Source organism: Syngnathus scovelli, chromosome 12 (genome assembly GCF_024217435.2).
Source record: "Syngnathus scovelli strain Florida chromosome 12, RoL_Ssco_1.2, whole genome shotgun sequence".
In the NCBI taxonomy this organism is placed as follows: Eukaryota; Metazoa; Chordata; class Actinopteri; order Syngnathiformes; family Syngnathidae; genus Syngnathus; species Syngnathus scovelli.
Window position 1 is genome coordinate 9,357,669 of NC_090858.1, and position 16,346 is coordinate 9,374,014.

Below are 16,346 nucleotides of genomic sequence, written 5' to 3' on the forward strand. Positions count from 1 at the left end.
ATTAAAATATTCCCTGTTTACCTTGCTTTAAAGTTTTGAAAAGCAGTAACCCTGCTGTTGATACTGCCTAGCTGTGTTACCATATTATTTGCAAAAACAAAAGCAAAAATCCCAAACCCCAAGACACGATGGGAAAGGTGTATTATTTTTTATCCACTTCTTTGAACTAAAGTATTGATTTTTCCATAATCCCCAATTAACTGTCTCAGTGTTTTCTGCACTAAGGAGCATTAGCCCGCAAAGCCCCCTTATAGAGTGTGCGATGTAAAACAGAGACATTTGCTATGGTAACATGGGACCAACATTACAGGGCACAGTGCTCTGAAAAGCCCGGCCACTAGAGATGTTACCTTGGAAACCACATCCACACGCTTCAGCAGGACACACATTTAGGACACGGAACAACTGACTATGGTGCAGTAATACGCAATTAATTCTGCAGCCTCTTCTTTGACAAGGCGCATGCCTCTTGTTTTAAAAGCTGTATACCACGCACTGTTTAATAGTTTGATGATAAATCAAATGGTTGTGTATAGCTACTAAACGACCTCCTGCTTTTTTGATTGCATTTTATCTCGTCATCCGAAAGTGCATTGTTGGAAGTTGAATAACGATGGCACAGCGACAGGCACACTATCATCTTTTGTCTCACACAATGTCATTGTTCCGTAGTATTTATTTTTCCCCCAACAGGAGTGTGATGGCGTCATTGCGCGGTTATGCAGTCCTCGTGATGAGTTGTTGTGTGAAAATAAACAAATGCACTATTTTGAGAATTTCACAAATTGTGTTCAAATAATTACTAGAATGTAAAGTGTAAAATTTGTTCTATCAACATTTTATTATGTTGCTATAACCACTATATGGGGGACCTTGTGTGAGCACACTTCATTGAAATAAGACAGGTTTGTGCTCTTCTGATTAAAAAAAAAAAAAAAAAACGTTTGAATCTACATGCCAATATCTGGCTCGTTCACAAAGTCAAACAAAGTTGTTCTTAGTAATACTCTTTATTTTTAATTATTTAATTAATTTATTTTTTATGATTTTCCAGCCAATAAGTAGATTGAAAAAAAACAATCTCATATGTGGTGGAGTTGGCTGCCAGCCCATCATGTATTTGAGCTCAGATAAGAACTCAAGTTGTGAAAGAGCTCTTCTGCATAGAGGCACCTGCTGGAAGTTTTGGCAGAGAAAAGATGAGACAAAAAAGAACTGCGATGAAGGCCCGGAAGAAAGTTACACACACTGATGCACACACCCGTGAGGACACACTAATGCGGAAATGCTTTGAAAAAATAAGTGATGGTACCTTCTGTGGTATCGAGCTGCCAGAAGGCGTTGCCTAAACAGTGAAATTGTCCGTCTGTGGAGTTTTGAATACATACTGAAACGTATCTCAAAAAACTTTACCAAATAGCACTAAAAATCTTCTTGACTGTTAAGTGGGGAACGAAGCCCGAAGAACTGACCAAACCTAAAAACACTCTACTGATTGTGTCAAAATTAGTCAAGCAGGTGCCCTTTTGTCAATGTGTTTGTGACTCAAAAAACTGTTGTTTATATTATGTCTGTAGATGAACGTTTTTTCAATTTTATTTGCTTGTGAATTGACACTCAAAACTGTCTTTGTTACCCTCTGGAAAAACCTTCCTCAGCCGCCACTGCATTTGGGATACAAATTGAATCTGTATTGAAGAGAAAAATAATAGGTGACTCTGACAGGAGGAAGGCATCTACGCTGACAATTTTCCCGAATCTCATGACTTAAAGTTCCTTTTGAACAGTTATAGATGTTTTCTCCTTGTTCACAAATTTCATCATCAAGGAGCCATAGTACTCAAGTGGTAGAGTCGCCCAGTAGCTAAAAGTATCCTTGTGGAGGATACTGAAGTATCACTCATTTCTGATGATGTTCCAAGTATGAATATCCCTACTCCTGAGATGAGACTAAAATAGATAACGCCATAAGGATTTTTAACTTCTAACCAATGATGGTAGGAGTTTAATTTTTCCCCCCAAAACCAGTGGCTCTATAGTCACAATATGTATGGATGAAATTGCATCTGCTTATTCAGAAAGTCAGAACCCTCTAGGGATCCACAAGCTTATTAAGGTTAAATGCATAAAAATGGATGCTACAAGGGCAATTTTCAGGATACCACACCTGTGTCCTTTATTTGTGGACATGGTGAGTAATGGCAGCATAGTGAAGACCTTCTAACCGCTGCCCACTGCCTGCTTACACACCGACCCCGTTTTTCAACGTTGCACACTCATTGTGTCCTTCTGCTCTCATAATGTGAAATCTAATGCCAGTAAGAATGGTGCCAGCTTTTATATGAGAAGTTTGAGATGACCAACCTCTCAATATAAGGTGTGACCTCACATCCTTATTGAAGTTACTGAATTGGTCTGTACTAATCTCATTCTCTCTGCAGTTTCTCCCTCGTCATTTTTTTCGCCAATCATTACAATCAATCATTGTCTCTGTACTACTCCCGAGTGCTCTGTCTGTCTTATTTCCTATTAAAAGAAATAATTAGAACACACTATTCGTATTATTGATTGTCCCTGTAAATGTCCACGGGGTTCGTATGCAGTGACATGCATGGTAATACTTGAATAGTCGTTAAGGCATGGTAAGTACCAAGCCAAAAACAGAAATTGTCCATTTGCGTGCTAAAAATTGTATGCTGTCTTCTCCACACATGGCTTTCTGTTTAAGCAACACTATAACACCTGCTGCTTGGACCCACTAAAATATGGAGAGTAAGGTGTTGATAAGGCTCTTGAGTCTTGGCCATCTTTCCTATGGATGTTGTAAAAACCTGACCGTACTGCTCATTTGGGGATGTCTGCATCACATGCAGCTGTATACAAGAAGGCTTGGTCATAAAGTGGAATGACCAATTCTTTACTTCCTGCATTTGCCAACCACTTATCTGAGTTGTATCCTCTGCAATAATAGATTTGAACCTTCCTTCCACAACTGTGAGGTATTAGATAAAGAAAAAAAAATCCTGACTAGACAATAACTGATGGAGATCAACACACACGCACACATTTGTACCATTTTATCATCCCAATAAAGCAAGGGAAAAGTGGCAGCGGGAGAAAACAATGGGCAATGATGGGCTCAGCTGTCCAGCGGTTATAAATGACATCACAACAGAGGCGCAGAGCGGGTTTGGCAGAGAACAATGCAATTTAAGCACATATTAAAAGGCTTCAAAAACAGTATTTGTCATACAACAAACGATTTTTAAGATTAGGTGACTGGATTTATTTCATACTACTGTTAGGGCACTTCAGTACATTGGCCAGATGCTGAAGCTTGTTGTAATTTGGAGGCTGTCAGCTGACCACAATGTGTTATATAGGAACATGAAATTCCATTTTGTGTGTGCGTGTGCGTGCGCGTGCATGTGTGTGTATGTGTGCGTGTTAATCAACAAACCGCGGGGCAACAGAAGGTCAGGAGGGAGATTGCCTTTTTTTGAACTGAGCGTAAACAGTCCCGGCAGAAAGCTGTGGAAAAGCTAAAAAGTGAGATATGGTTTTGTGGAGCACATGGGAGAAGCCGTTCAAAGACGATTCTTAATCCATTTGTACCCAAGAACACCCCACTCCTGCCACACATCCCCATCCTTTTCCAGCCGTCAGGCTAATCTCTGACACTGCGTTAACAGAAAAATGTTCACAGCAATTTGAATCCAGTATGTGTCACCAACACCTCTTTTTATTCATTTTCACTAATTACCTTGTGCTGCAATGAAAGCCGGTGGCTTAACCTTCTCACAGTTAATGTTTCCTGATTGCCTCAGTCCCATGAGGGTGGGGGTGACCTTTTCTGAATCTATTACTGTATCTAACCCAAACAAAATGGCACTAATCACAGTAACGTGTTGGCTGCTATGAAAGGCTTGTCATTCTATTGCAGTTTATAGTAATAAATAACAATAATGAGACGTGAGATTGGCTGTCTGTCCTTGTCGGTCTGTATTTCTGTTTGTACGATGTGATTGCAGTGTGCTGGGATACTCTCCAGTTCCCCGTGACACTCGACAGAATAAGTGCTATAGAAACGGGGGGAATGACAAACATTTTTGAGTTTTAGTTCTGGTCTGTCCTAAATATTTTTGTATCTCATTTCCTTCTTACTCTTAAAGGGGTAAATTGAAGTTTGCTTTCTCTGGTCTGAAACTGTTGAGAAGTCGTTTTGGTTTCTGTGCCACCACAACATTTCTCTGATTGGTGTGTAGCTGGTGTAACAATACAAACAAGGAAGAACGTTTTTTTATATGACCTAGTGAGTCGTAATGACTGATTGAATGGTTTTAGCTGCTGATTTATAGCACTCCGTCAATTACGCAAATAATGGAATGTATTCTGCAACTTCATAGCTATGACTGACAATGCGTGGAAAAATCTCCATTGTGCAGGTCAAAGTTTAAAGAGAAAGATAAATATGTCTCAAATGTTTGAAAAAATAGACAGTTTTCGAATCGCTGTCAAAACTACATTTATTGACATTGAGTCATATCTGCTCAAAATTTGCTGTTGACAAAGTGTCTTGCACCTCTGTCCGGTCAGTTGACAATGATGTAATCAAGGAGTATGTGTGTGTGGGGGGCCAGGCGAGTTCTGATGTGTTCTATAATGCACCGTCAGGGCCCACTCTTGCATAAAAATCCCTGATGGAGAAATGAGCTTGTCGGTGGAAGTTGTTTTATTTATGGCTGAGTGCAGGTAGGCGTAGAACAGTTCCTTGCACTTGGGTCAGCTTCCAACTTGGGGCATTTGCACGGATGATCGAGCAAATTAAGTATCACACGTTTACTTTGCGTCATGAGTGCATGACTCTCTTATACACACGGAAAAATAGTCATGCTCTAACGTTGTTACGTTTCTGTACAAGCATATACAAACCCTGATACATTTGGTCAGGTTTGATGGTTTCTTGTAATGACTTAACTACACAGTGACCAAACAAACTGCACCAAAGTGAAATGGACTTAAGTGTGATAGTATGAAAATAACCTTTGAACCATTTATTTGATTTGTTGAAAATTGCCACATTGAAATCTTACCATGTGTGTTTGCTCTCCTATGAGAATTCCAGTTTGGTGCAATTTCAGTCAGACTAATGTTTTTGCATATTCATTTTGCTGATAAGATTTACTCTCACAATGCAAACATAATGTAAAAATCATCAGAAATGGTAAGAAAATCACAAGTCATGTTTATTTGTGTGATATGTACCGTACGTGAGCCTAATGCAGAAATAGGTTTTGGAGAAGAAAAAAATAACACACTCTGAAGGACAGCTGTCAATCAATGTAATCCCACCAAATCCCACAACTCCACAACCATTTAACCTTCACTTCCTTTGAATGAGGAGTCCAACGTGACTAAACACAAATTCTATTAAGCCTGTCATTTTCTCTTAGTTTTGGGTTGAAGATTAAGCATATGTGATTGATGTAAAATATTGTTTTATGCTCAAAGGAAAGACAGCACAATATAATTTCCTAAATTATGGAGAATCATCTGCAATTGCTATCCAGTTCATGGTGTACCCCACCTCTGAGCACAAGCACTATCAAAAATAGATGAATGTTTTGCAACCCATTTCTAATTCCCCCAAATGTTTTGTTCATACACACAAAACATCTTAAAGCAACCATCTGCACTCACAATTTGACCAAGGTTCCTTGTACAGTCAACTAGTAGTGTTCCTTTGCAGCTGCATTTCACCCTTGAGTGCTGTGAGGCGAATTTATCATTGCGAGGGGCTCGTGGGCTGCAATCAGCATTACGGGGGCATGACAACATCCGACGTGCCGCCCAGGTCCAATGTAGAGCTTGTCCGCTCTGCTTGCAAACTTGCCCACACAGTGTCACACGCTGACTGTGCATGCTCCCACACATGCACAATCAGCAAATGAAATATGGAAGTCAGTCAGAGGGAAGTACTGGCTATATTAATTATAATAAAGGGAAATATGCTTCACTAAATGTAAAGTGATTGTGCATTGTCATTGCAAGGGTACCACAGTATTATTATCCCACCAAAGTGAAAGAAGCTTGAAGCGTTACACTGTGTACCTGAGCACACGTGGGTACATCATCAAATCAGTGACTCACGGAAGTGCAACATCTTGAGCGTGTTCTCTTCACCCTCCTAAGCTGCCCGTAATAATTTACTATACAACAATACATCTGTTATATTGCTTTTCTGTGAAATGTGAGCCCAGCTGGCAAAATCTGATTTCGCTCTCCTAGCATAGTTTCTTCTTGGCACAAATTGTGTGGAATAAAAGATGCATTCTGGGTTTTTTTTTCTTGAAAATGGGAGTTTGAGAAGGTGGATTTTAATTGTAGCAATGGTTGTGAAATAATGTTCCTTCAATGTAGCACAGGCTGCGGTCTTTTAGATTTCCACAAATACAAAATGTCTTAAAATCCCCATAAAATTATTCATCTGAGCACAAGATGAGTTATTTGTGCTGCTATTGTCACACATTGGTAAGCACTCAAGTGATTTTCATGCCGCTGGTGTTTGATAGCCAGCGGAAAGCCCGTCGTTATATCGTAGCTATAAATGAATACTAAGCGCATTCTACCACAGCCGTTCATTCTTATACTTTACCCACAGGGGCATTTTTAATACCAAATTGAATTATTCTTCATATAGAAACATCTGGTCTTAATAGAAGTCATTTTAACCCAGAACAAGAAAGCGCCACATTTTATTTCTGAGGTTTTACGTTGAGTGTTTTGAGTCAGTCTCTTATCAAAGCTTTAAAGTTGTTTAATTTGATTTCATAATTAGCAGTGTACTGACATCATGTTAGCATTATACAATTAGTTTTTTCAACTCAAGATTAAATTGACTTTTGACCTCATCAATATACAGTGTATACTGCATATGTGTATATTTTAAGAATTTTAACATTCTCATAGTTTTATTTGAGGCAAGCAAGCTTTTCTTACATATCTTTAACATTGGTACCAATATGAACCTCTTATTCTGAATATAGTTCATTGTGCTGGTTTATATAAAAAAGATGGCAATATCTGTATTGTATATTGATGCATCCTGAGAGCTACTCTTGCACATTAGATTTACATTTGAATGACACAACTGGGCAGTGTCATACAATAGCTCATACTACCATGGTGAAAGCAGGGTGTATCTCCCGAGGTTTCCTTGTATTTTAGCATAGAGTATTTGAAATGAGGATGATCTCATATGCCACAGTAGTGCCATTGGCTCATCGAGTATACAAATAAAATAATCCCATTAGTTTTGTGCCGACCCAGGTAAATTGGATTCATTTATCTTTGCTCCAGACCAGCGTCATGTGGTTTAAGAAATATAATAAAGTTCCAGTGCATTCGTGGTACTGAAGTGCCATTTTTTTTTTCACTTTCATGTTAAAAAAAAATTAACATGAAACATGTTAAAATAGTTGAAAAGGCCAGTTACAGCCTGGAGCCTCATCATGCCTCCTACAAATAGAGCTTGACATATCAGCCCAACCATGAATAAGAGAAGATGCGCTTATGATGCAAAATTGTACCTGTCAGATATGTTTTGGTCCAGGTGCATAATGTGCATCATGCTTAGATTTAAACGACTTGTATTACTATTAGAGAGGCTGACTGGATTGTATTTTTTAGGGAAAATATAAGCAACACAAATCTTGCATATTTTCATTTCAAATTTTTCTTCTCAGTAAAAAATTTGAATCCCATTTTGTTAGATTCCTTAATACCTACAATGCATAGTCTGACACTAAATTTGTCATAGCAATGACAGTAGCCAATCTAGAGTATTTTTTGTCAAATTGACAGCATTTTTTTTTTTTTAAAGATTTACAATACAAAGTATGATTTCACTTGTGTCTTGGGAGAAATGTATATTTCCATGAACCACCAATATGAAAGAGGACCTTTGCATCATGGCTTGTTTGGAGGGGCTTAACCTCTCTACAATACAAACTATTACTGATCTGTTATTCATCTTTATTTCTTTTTCCTGTCCTCTTTTCACCTCAAATAGCGCAGCACACAGTTTGAAAAGATAATGTATTTAATCACGCCGCAGCCTTATTCGCCGGGGCACCATCGCACTCTGATGCGCATTGTGTGTTGTCTTCCGCTCATTTTATTCTCGGCGTCAAAGGCAGATTTTCTCGCAGGGGTTGCTCGCAGACACTGGAATTAAATCTGCAAAACTATTAAAAATGTATGGTCTGACCTATATTTTTCATGCAAATAAATAAATAAAGGATGATGCAAATCTTCAGAAGTGGGACACAGGAAGAGCTAATAGCAGGAGCCCTATCCCAGTCCTGTCTCACTTAGCCTCACCTCATCTCCTCTCTTCAACCTGTCTCACACAACATTGTCCCCTCGTGGCTATGTTGGAATTGGCCTCTTTTATAGTACTTTGCTGGCATATAGTGACTCACCTCTATTTGTACTCAGGGCAGTACAAAAAGTGACTCCCCTTGCATGCTATAATGTTATGGTGCACTGTGTCCTTATTACAGTACCCTCACCAAGAATATTGTACCCTTAACGGATGTGTATGTGTTTATATATTTCTCTTTAGTAGTTTAACTGCTGAAACCAGTGTAAGAATATCATATAACATAGTTTGAAGTTTATTTGATTTCTCATCAGCTTGTGCAGGATTTTTATTCATTTATTATTGGGAATGCTTTCTCTTCACAAAGGTCATAAAGCAGACGAAAAATATAACGCTCCACAATGTTTTCACATTTATTTACAATTTTACTCTTTGTGCTTTTTAGCCATTGATAGATGCAATGGAATAATTCCATCTTGGCCCAAAATGAAAAACGGCACTAGCCAGTATTGTCATCCTAAATCATCCTCTGGCTGTTAATACATGGACGAACAGACAAACACATAAGTATATGCTCCATGATTTTTTTTCCATTATGGTAACAGTTCACCCTTGGCGCAGGTCTACACTCTACTGAGTCATAGCTAATAATGATGTGACCTTCCCCTTCCATTCTGCCGCACTCTCTTTTTCTAAGCTTTTGCTCATTTCCTCTGCCACTCTGACTTGTCTCCCTGGATTACCTCTACCATTCACACAATGTCAGGGACCATGGAAGTGAGAATAAAGGCCACAGGTGTCTCTTGCTGCATGATGGACTGCTGTTGTCTGACTGAGGCTGTCTCCATGATTTACCGAGAGGCAAAAAAAAGTGGAAAACAAAAAAGCAGGGAGAATTACTGCATTACCGAGAAGAAAACATACGCCGAAAGCCACCTCTGAGAGAGCGAAAGCGGTCTTGAATCAAGTCATTTACATAATTCATCATTTTGGTCATCTATATGAAAAGGTCACCTTGTTATCTCTCATGGTCGCATGTGGTATCAGTTTCCAGCCTGAGAATCTGTTCGTAGATGGACTGACTCTCACAATGGAATGAGAGTAACCTTTTACTTCATGTTTTCTGCAAAGGCCATCTTGTGTCCAATGCAACTCGTAAAGCAGCATCTCTTACTCTCTGGGTGTACATAACTGTGCCTGGCTCGCCTCTTGTGCGCGTGTGTGTGTGTGTAGAGGCAAGGCTGCTGGCTGCTTTTGTGAAGCAGAAGAGTGTATCCATGCTGAAATAGCTAATTGAGAAGTACAGTGTACAATCTCATATGAGGCACCAACAACATATTACTATTACATCACTGACTACAGTTTATGGCCCGTATGCAGTTTGTGTGCATATGCTTGCATCAATGTTCCCTGTGTATTGCTACTAATTATAAAACTGGTGAGAATTTTATGAGAGCAGCGTTACCCCCCTTTTTGGCCTTGCATTTGCATTGTCCTCTTAACCCTACGGGGGAAGTCTTCCACCCTCTTTCTTGCTGCAAGCTTGGCATCAAAGGCCCAATAAAAAAAGGCCTCTTCTAAATGAACTTGACAGCAAAGCCAAGGCGTGTTGATGTGGGTGGACACGCAAATCAATATTTCACATCATCAGTGGCTGGTTGGCGGAGCATGGAGCCACAGCGCATGTCGCATGTGATTTGGACCACATGAGAAAGCAGGTGTCATCATGTGGACTGCATCTGGTTTTCTTTGTCAGAGTTGCGCTGTGGCTAACAGGAAGATACTGTACCGAAATGACATCATGCCAGAGGTGTTTCAGATGCTGTTTACACAGAGGATCACTGTAAGCAAATCAGATGGAAGATATCAGTAAGTTGTACAAAACCTCTCCAGCAATAGGTCACGACATGAGCGTGCTTGATGCAGCTTGGCAGCCAACATGTCATAAAGATATAAATTACAATGCAGTCAAGGTCACCTTGTGCAAAGGAGGGAAAGAAACATGGGTTGATGGTGTAATTCATCTCAATGTGGCACAGATACAGTGTTTATTTTAAGTACTTGTCTGTGTCTTCATCCATAAAGACTTGCAATACTAAGTGACAATTTGTTGTACATATCAATTTATTCAGACACCCAAAGAGCAAGAGAAGCGGCACTGGTAAATCTCTGTCCTTGAATGACTTTCAACTCCACACCATGCTCCCTCAAGGAGACATGTCTTAGCATAATTCCGAGAGCTTAGAAGTCATTGATATGTGCTCCCTCAGCTCTGACAAGCCCATCCTTCCTGGCAAGGAAGCCCCCTTCCCCCCCATATGCTGGCTTATTGCCTGTATGTTGCCAAGACTGTGTCATGCCAGCTTTGACACCCTTGACCGTTAACTCAGTTTTAGTCACACTTCCCCTCCCCCAGACGTGCTGTACTGGACACATTCATGCAGCGGTCATACCATCGTTAAGCACCCTTATTGGGAACGATGCATTGATGGAAGAAACACCATCCTCACTTGGTTAAATCTTTTTACGCCATTAAACCATCTCTTGCAATATGTCTCTTGTGCATGGGTGGCTTGCCAGATATGGGTATAAACAGGCAAGGTCAAATCCATCCCTACAGTCCCCAGCTGGCATTAACCCAGTCACAGGGGTGCCTGTGAGTTGGAGATGTTTTCATGCTGGATGCACAATTTCTCCAGCATTTACTCCTGGCCATTTGCATCACGAGCAGTTGACCCGAGTGACATCAACATGGAGCCGCTGTAGAGAAATACTTTTTTGGGGGCAAGTTGGAATCCATGTCTAATTTTAGTTCTTATATTTAATTCACTATTTGTTCAAATATTTAGATTTTTTTAAACCTTTTTTTTTAAATGATGTGAGAAACCTGACCAAATTTAAAAGTACATTAATTTTAGGTCAAATAAAGTTTATTTTTCTTGTACATAGGCTGGGCCTTTTTAAAATATAAAATCTGCTTGCAGTGATCCTGGATTACTAATGTGTAGTCAACTTTTCCAGCAGATTATCCCAAACTCACACGCTGTTCTCCCACATTCGATGCTGACAATAATCTCCTATAATCTTATGCCAACTCTTTAAGTGTCCTTTTAAATAACATTAAATCTAATAAAGGGAAGCAGAGCACGAGATTCAAGAATGCCGCGGGTCACGTGTATTACATAAGGCCAGTATGTCTCCTTCATTGCAATTGTATGCGCACACCTGATGAATGACCTGGTTTCCTTTATCTCAAGGGACATCTGCGCACATGAAGATGCATGAAACGTCAAGCCTCCGTTTCCCCTCTTCAACCGCCTGTCACGGACTCAATCCTGCCTTTAGATGTGCTCTCCTTGGGGGATGAATCGGAGAAGATGCGATGCGTCAACCTCCTCTCTTTCTCCCTCCGAAAGTTTCATCCACCCATCCATCCTAATATTTTGTCATCCCGCCTCTTTTTTTTTCTCCTGCTGAGATTAGCTTTCGTTTTCTTCTCTTCCCCATGCCGACTTTGCTCACGCCTCTCTGTCTCTTTTTATCTCTACCAACCCCCCCTGAGCTCCCACGCCTCTCTCACTCGTGTCTTGTCTTGGTAGTGCATGCGGCAGCTCTCGGAGCTGAGGGACACCCGTGATTAGGACAGAAGAGAACTGGCTGTAAGACAGAGGCAAACTCAGAACTGGGTCATCATTGTTTCTCCACAAGACTCTACAGATGAAAAGCTTGAAGACGAGCAGAAAACGATACAGCAGCATCAGACCGAGACATTTCTGGGTCTCTGCAAAAAATAATAAAAAAAATACTAACGAGTCAGTGAACATGAGACATGACATGAAATTAAACATATGAGCTGAATAAAACATGCTGCTAACCCTATTTCTCATATCTAAACCCTTCAACGTAATATCTATCCATTATCCTACTCAGAATACGCAGCAGTTATGGGAAAAAGTACTAAAACGCAAGAGAGAAAATTCATTGGTTGTCAAATGGGTATGAATATTTTGACACTGGGTAACGTGTCGTCCCTCCCACCCCACCACTGTCTGGGCTTCTTGTACTCTGCAGTCATCTCTCTCATAACGTTGTAGCCCTTTAACAGCCACTCTGACAGGGTCTGTCCCACTGGTCAACCATTCAGCACTTATCATGTGCACCATTTCCTCTCATCGGTCCCCTCTGTCTGCTTCTTCCATCTCTTCCTTGTCACAGTGCCTCAAGCCATTTTTCATAAAGCCACTTTGATTGGTGCGGAGTGAATAGGTGTGGATCATACCCAAGCTTTTGCATGTAACCTGTTCCACATTGCAGTCTCAGTGCTGTCGCTTAACAATTCTGGTCAATATAAACAATTCATTTGGTAATCCACATAAAAAGGAACAATAAGCGCATCTCTCCAATTGCAAACATTTTCACCTTTAAGAGAAATTCATTATCAATTGCTCAGGTCCCAACTTAAGGCCAAGGGTCATCGTTTCCCATGAAGCAGCAAATGGACAGAGGGGAGTATGAAGAAGAAAAAAAAGAGATTCAAGAGAGATTCAGGGGCTTTTAACTGCCACTGAAAGTAAGCATTCAGAGTCCTTTACTGCCACCTAGCGTGTAATTAGGCTTATGATGGCAGAAAACTAATGAGAGAATGGGAGGCTGCAAGTAATGTCTTGAGACGCTTTCAGCTCGTTTTAAATTATTATTATTATTATTATTATTATTATTATTATTATTATTATTATTATTATTATTATTATTATTATTATTATTATTGTTAATATCGTCATCCTTTTTATTTATAAATTATAATAATGGTCATTTGCAAACAATTAAGGTAATGTTTGTCACGCATCAAGGAACATGATGCTTTCTAAAATATTCAATAATCTTTCATTATCTCGATCTTCACTTCTTGTGATGGATTTGTACTATGTATACTTTCGGCGCCTTACCCTAATCCTTACTCATTACCATCCATTTTTATCTACTCTTGTACTTCTTGTATTGGCTATGGCAATTTCTCATCTTGCTTTAATTAAACCTATTAAATAGACACGGACACGGGTCATTATGTTCTCTACTGCGGGAGATTGAATAACACCTTGTGTGGACGTCTCTGTTGTTGCCTGTCAGGAAGAAAGTGGAAGTAATTTTGCCAACATATTTATCTCATGCACAGCACACTTTATAGTTCAACCAAATGTCTTTTTCATTAGCCTTTTAACTGAGTATTGTTACTGAGCGTTACAATGCAGCTCTGCTGCTATAAAGCGGTTCAAGTCTCTATAGTGTTCATTCACTTCAGTTGATTAAAACCGTTTTAATCTCACAGTAAACTCATCATTCGTTCAGTCATTTTTTGCATATTAAGTTATCTTGTAATGCCATGTCATGAGAATATGCAAAGGGATTTATTACATTTGAAAAATTCTAGTATAGATTTTAAAAGACAGTCTTGCCTAATAATCAGTACCGTAATTTCCGAACTATAAGCCGCACCGGACTATAAACCGCACGTGCACACGAGTTTTTTTTACAAAGAAAGACAGTACACAGAAAGCCTTTTAAAAGTTTTAATAACATACTTTAACATATCTTTCTAAACATTACCTGTGACGCAGCAGTAGTACCGCAGCAACACGGAAGTGTGCACTGCTTTGTGTAATCTCTGAGTCACATGGCAGAGTAAGAGAAAGGGTTTAGATCCCTTTGACGCAGGTCACCTAGCGTGCATTCCTACTAAACTCATAATAGTCACAAGCAACACAGCCAGAATAAGCAGCAGCCATAGTAGTGTTTCAAAATAGTATTTTTGTTGTTGTTTTTTCTTCAAGATACCATACAACGGCGGTCCACAGCCTTTTTACGAGTGTATAAAAGTGATCAAGTCATCACAAAAGTCACGAAAAAAAATCTTATATAAACCGCACCTGACTATAAGCCGCAGGGTTTAAAATTTTGGAAAAAAGTCGCGGCTTATAGTCCGGAAATTACGGTAGTTATTATATTAAAACTATATTGTAAAAACTCAAACACATTTCTAATCCAAACTCCAAGTTTTCCCCTTCGAACCATTTTTTCAGCCTTCTCCATCACACCTTTACACCCTTGTGGAAGGATTCTCTGCAGTTCCCATTTTGATTTCACCCATGTCTTTAAAATTGGTCTGTTTGATAACTATTGATCTTGGAAAACAAGGGAACAAAATCACACGAGTTTGCACAGCATGACTATATCGGCCAGGATATGCCAGAGTGTTTTTGTGAGCATTCATGCTGTTGGCTAAAATTGTCACTCATTCACTGAAGCAAACTATAATGCCAGGATCTCTTGCTGGTTGATCATCTGCCCCACAATGAAATGCATAGTAGTTTGAGTTTTTCACACACCCTCCCCTTTGGACAGACAGACTATGTATACTGCCAGTAGATGGCAGTATATCCTCAGGTTGTTTGGATTTGCAATATATGGGGGAATAATCCAGGAGGGGCAGAGGTCAAATATCACAGTACGTCTGACCCGGAGTGGGTGAATGCATAAATATCTCCTGGGACTTCCTTAAGTGCCTAGTGCAGCTACTTAGAGTGAGATTTACCAGAGGAAAGGGCAGAAGCCCCACTTCCACCTCAGCAAAATGAAATCTAAAGCCCCCGGGATTTGACAGTGACCCTCCCAGTCCCCCCCGTCCCCCTCCAGGACAAAACCATTACTGAAATGAATTTTAGTTTTAATATGGTTATATTACAGCCTCATTGGTTTGATGAATAGTGAGAGAATCCATTTATGTTACTTTGTCATTTAAAGGAGACATTATTTTAACCGTTTCTAATGTATCTTATATCTGTGAGCCATCAAAATAGCCCATCTTCTATCTACTTATGGTTGCAGTTGAGGTGAACTCTAGCCCAATTGCTGATGGGGATAAAAGGCTAGCTGCACTGTGGCTCATTCACACTCTCATGTAGATAGACTTTTATGTTTTTACTGACAGGTTCGGGATGACTAAATCTTTGGAGGAGGAACACTAGTGTCTCCTTCAACCAGCCATCCATTCTAATTTAAGACTATGTATTTAGTTGTATTTAGTGGACAGGAATTCCCTTGCTTCAGATCAGACCTGCATCCATTTTGTTGGCTTGTGTTGGATTTGAGCAGGAAACCAAAACTAATGCCTCCTCTTCCCACTTCAAACGAATCTGAAGCACCCTGAAATGTCGAGGGGCGGGATGAGACTTGAGGTGGTGCAAGAAGTGAAGGAAGAAGGGGGGGGGGGTCTCAGGAGTGAGCAGCTGCGGTTGATAGGGTGAGGAGAGAAATGCAGCCAGAGCGGACTCACCTCCGAGCTTATCGGTGTGCGTTGGATGTTGCTGCTGGGGCTGTTAAGGCGAACCAGATGTAGTTACAGGTTGTGCAGTGCCACTACGTGTTAGGTACAGCCTGGGTCAACCAAAGGTGTCTTGGCAGTGGAATAAGACAAGGCTGGTGTTCATTTAAATGTGCTTCAGATGTTTTTGACTAATATGTACTGTACAAGGTTTTACAGCTCATTTTGCTGCCTTGCACTTTCCTATTGGGCTGTTTGGCCTGCCAGCGGGGAGTGGATGGTAGCAGAAGTGTTACATCCTGACTATGTTTTCTGGTTTGTGTTGGTCACCATGGCTTTCGTCTTTTGCCAGCAACAGTGTTTATAGGATCGTGTCTCATTTTCCCCCAGTGTTAATGCCGTTTCCATAAAGACAGCTATGACACATAGTCTCCTTTGCTGCTCTAGTTTGCTGAACTTCACCCATCTCTGTGAACTGAAAGGCCAGAAAGAGCATTCCTGTTGCATCTCATTTTGACCATAAGCATGATGATCACTGTCACTCTTTTTCTTACATCCTGGCATTGCATATTGTGGTTTTGGATGACTTCTCACTAAACTGAGCTAACACTTCCTGAGGTATGACACGATGCTCTAGCTGTGTCA

General features: G+C 40.1%; 1 long non-coding RNA gene across 3 annotated transcripts in view; it reads left to right on the forward strand.

Annotated features, from left to right (window-relative positions):
• Positions 1-16,346, forward strand: part of LOC137840788 (uncharacterized) — a 144,811-nt gene that overhangs the window by 64,225 nt on the left and 64,240 nt on the right. For 2 of the 3 annotated variants that reach the window (XR_011087825.1, XR_011087826.1), the window contains exon 6: positions 11,641-12,246. The exons of the other annotated variant lie outside the window; for it this stretch is intronic. This is a non-coding gene — a long non-coding RNA (uncharacterized lncRNA). Of the gene's footprint in view, positions 1-11,640; positions 12,247-16,346 lie in introns of those variants that run through there. 3 annotated transcript variants of the gene reach the window in all.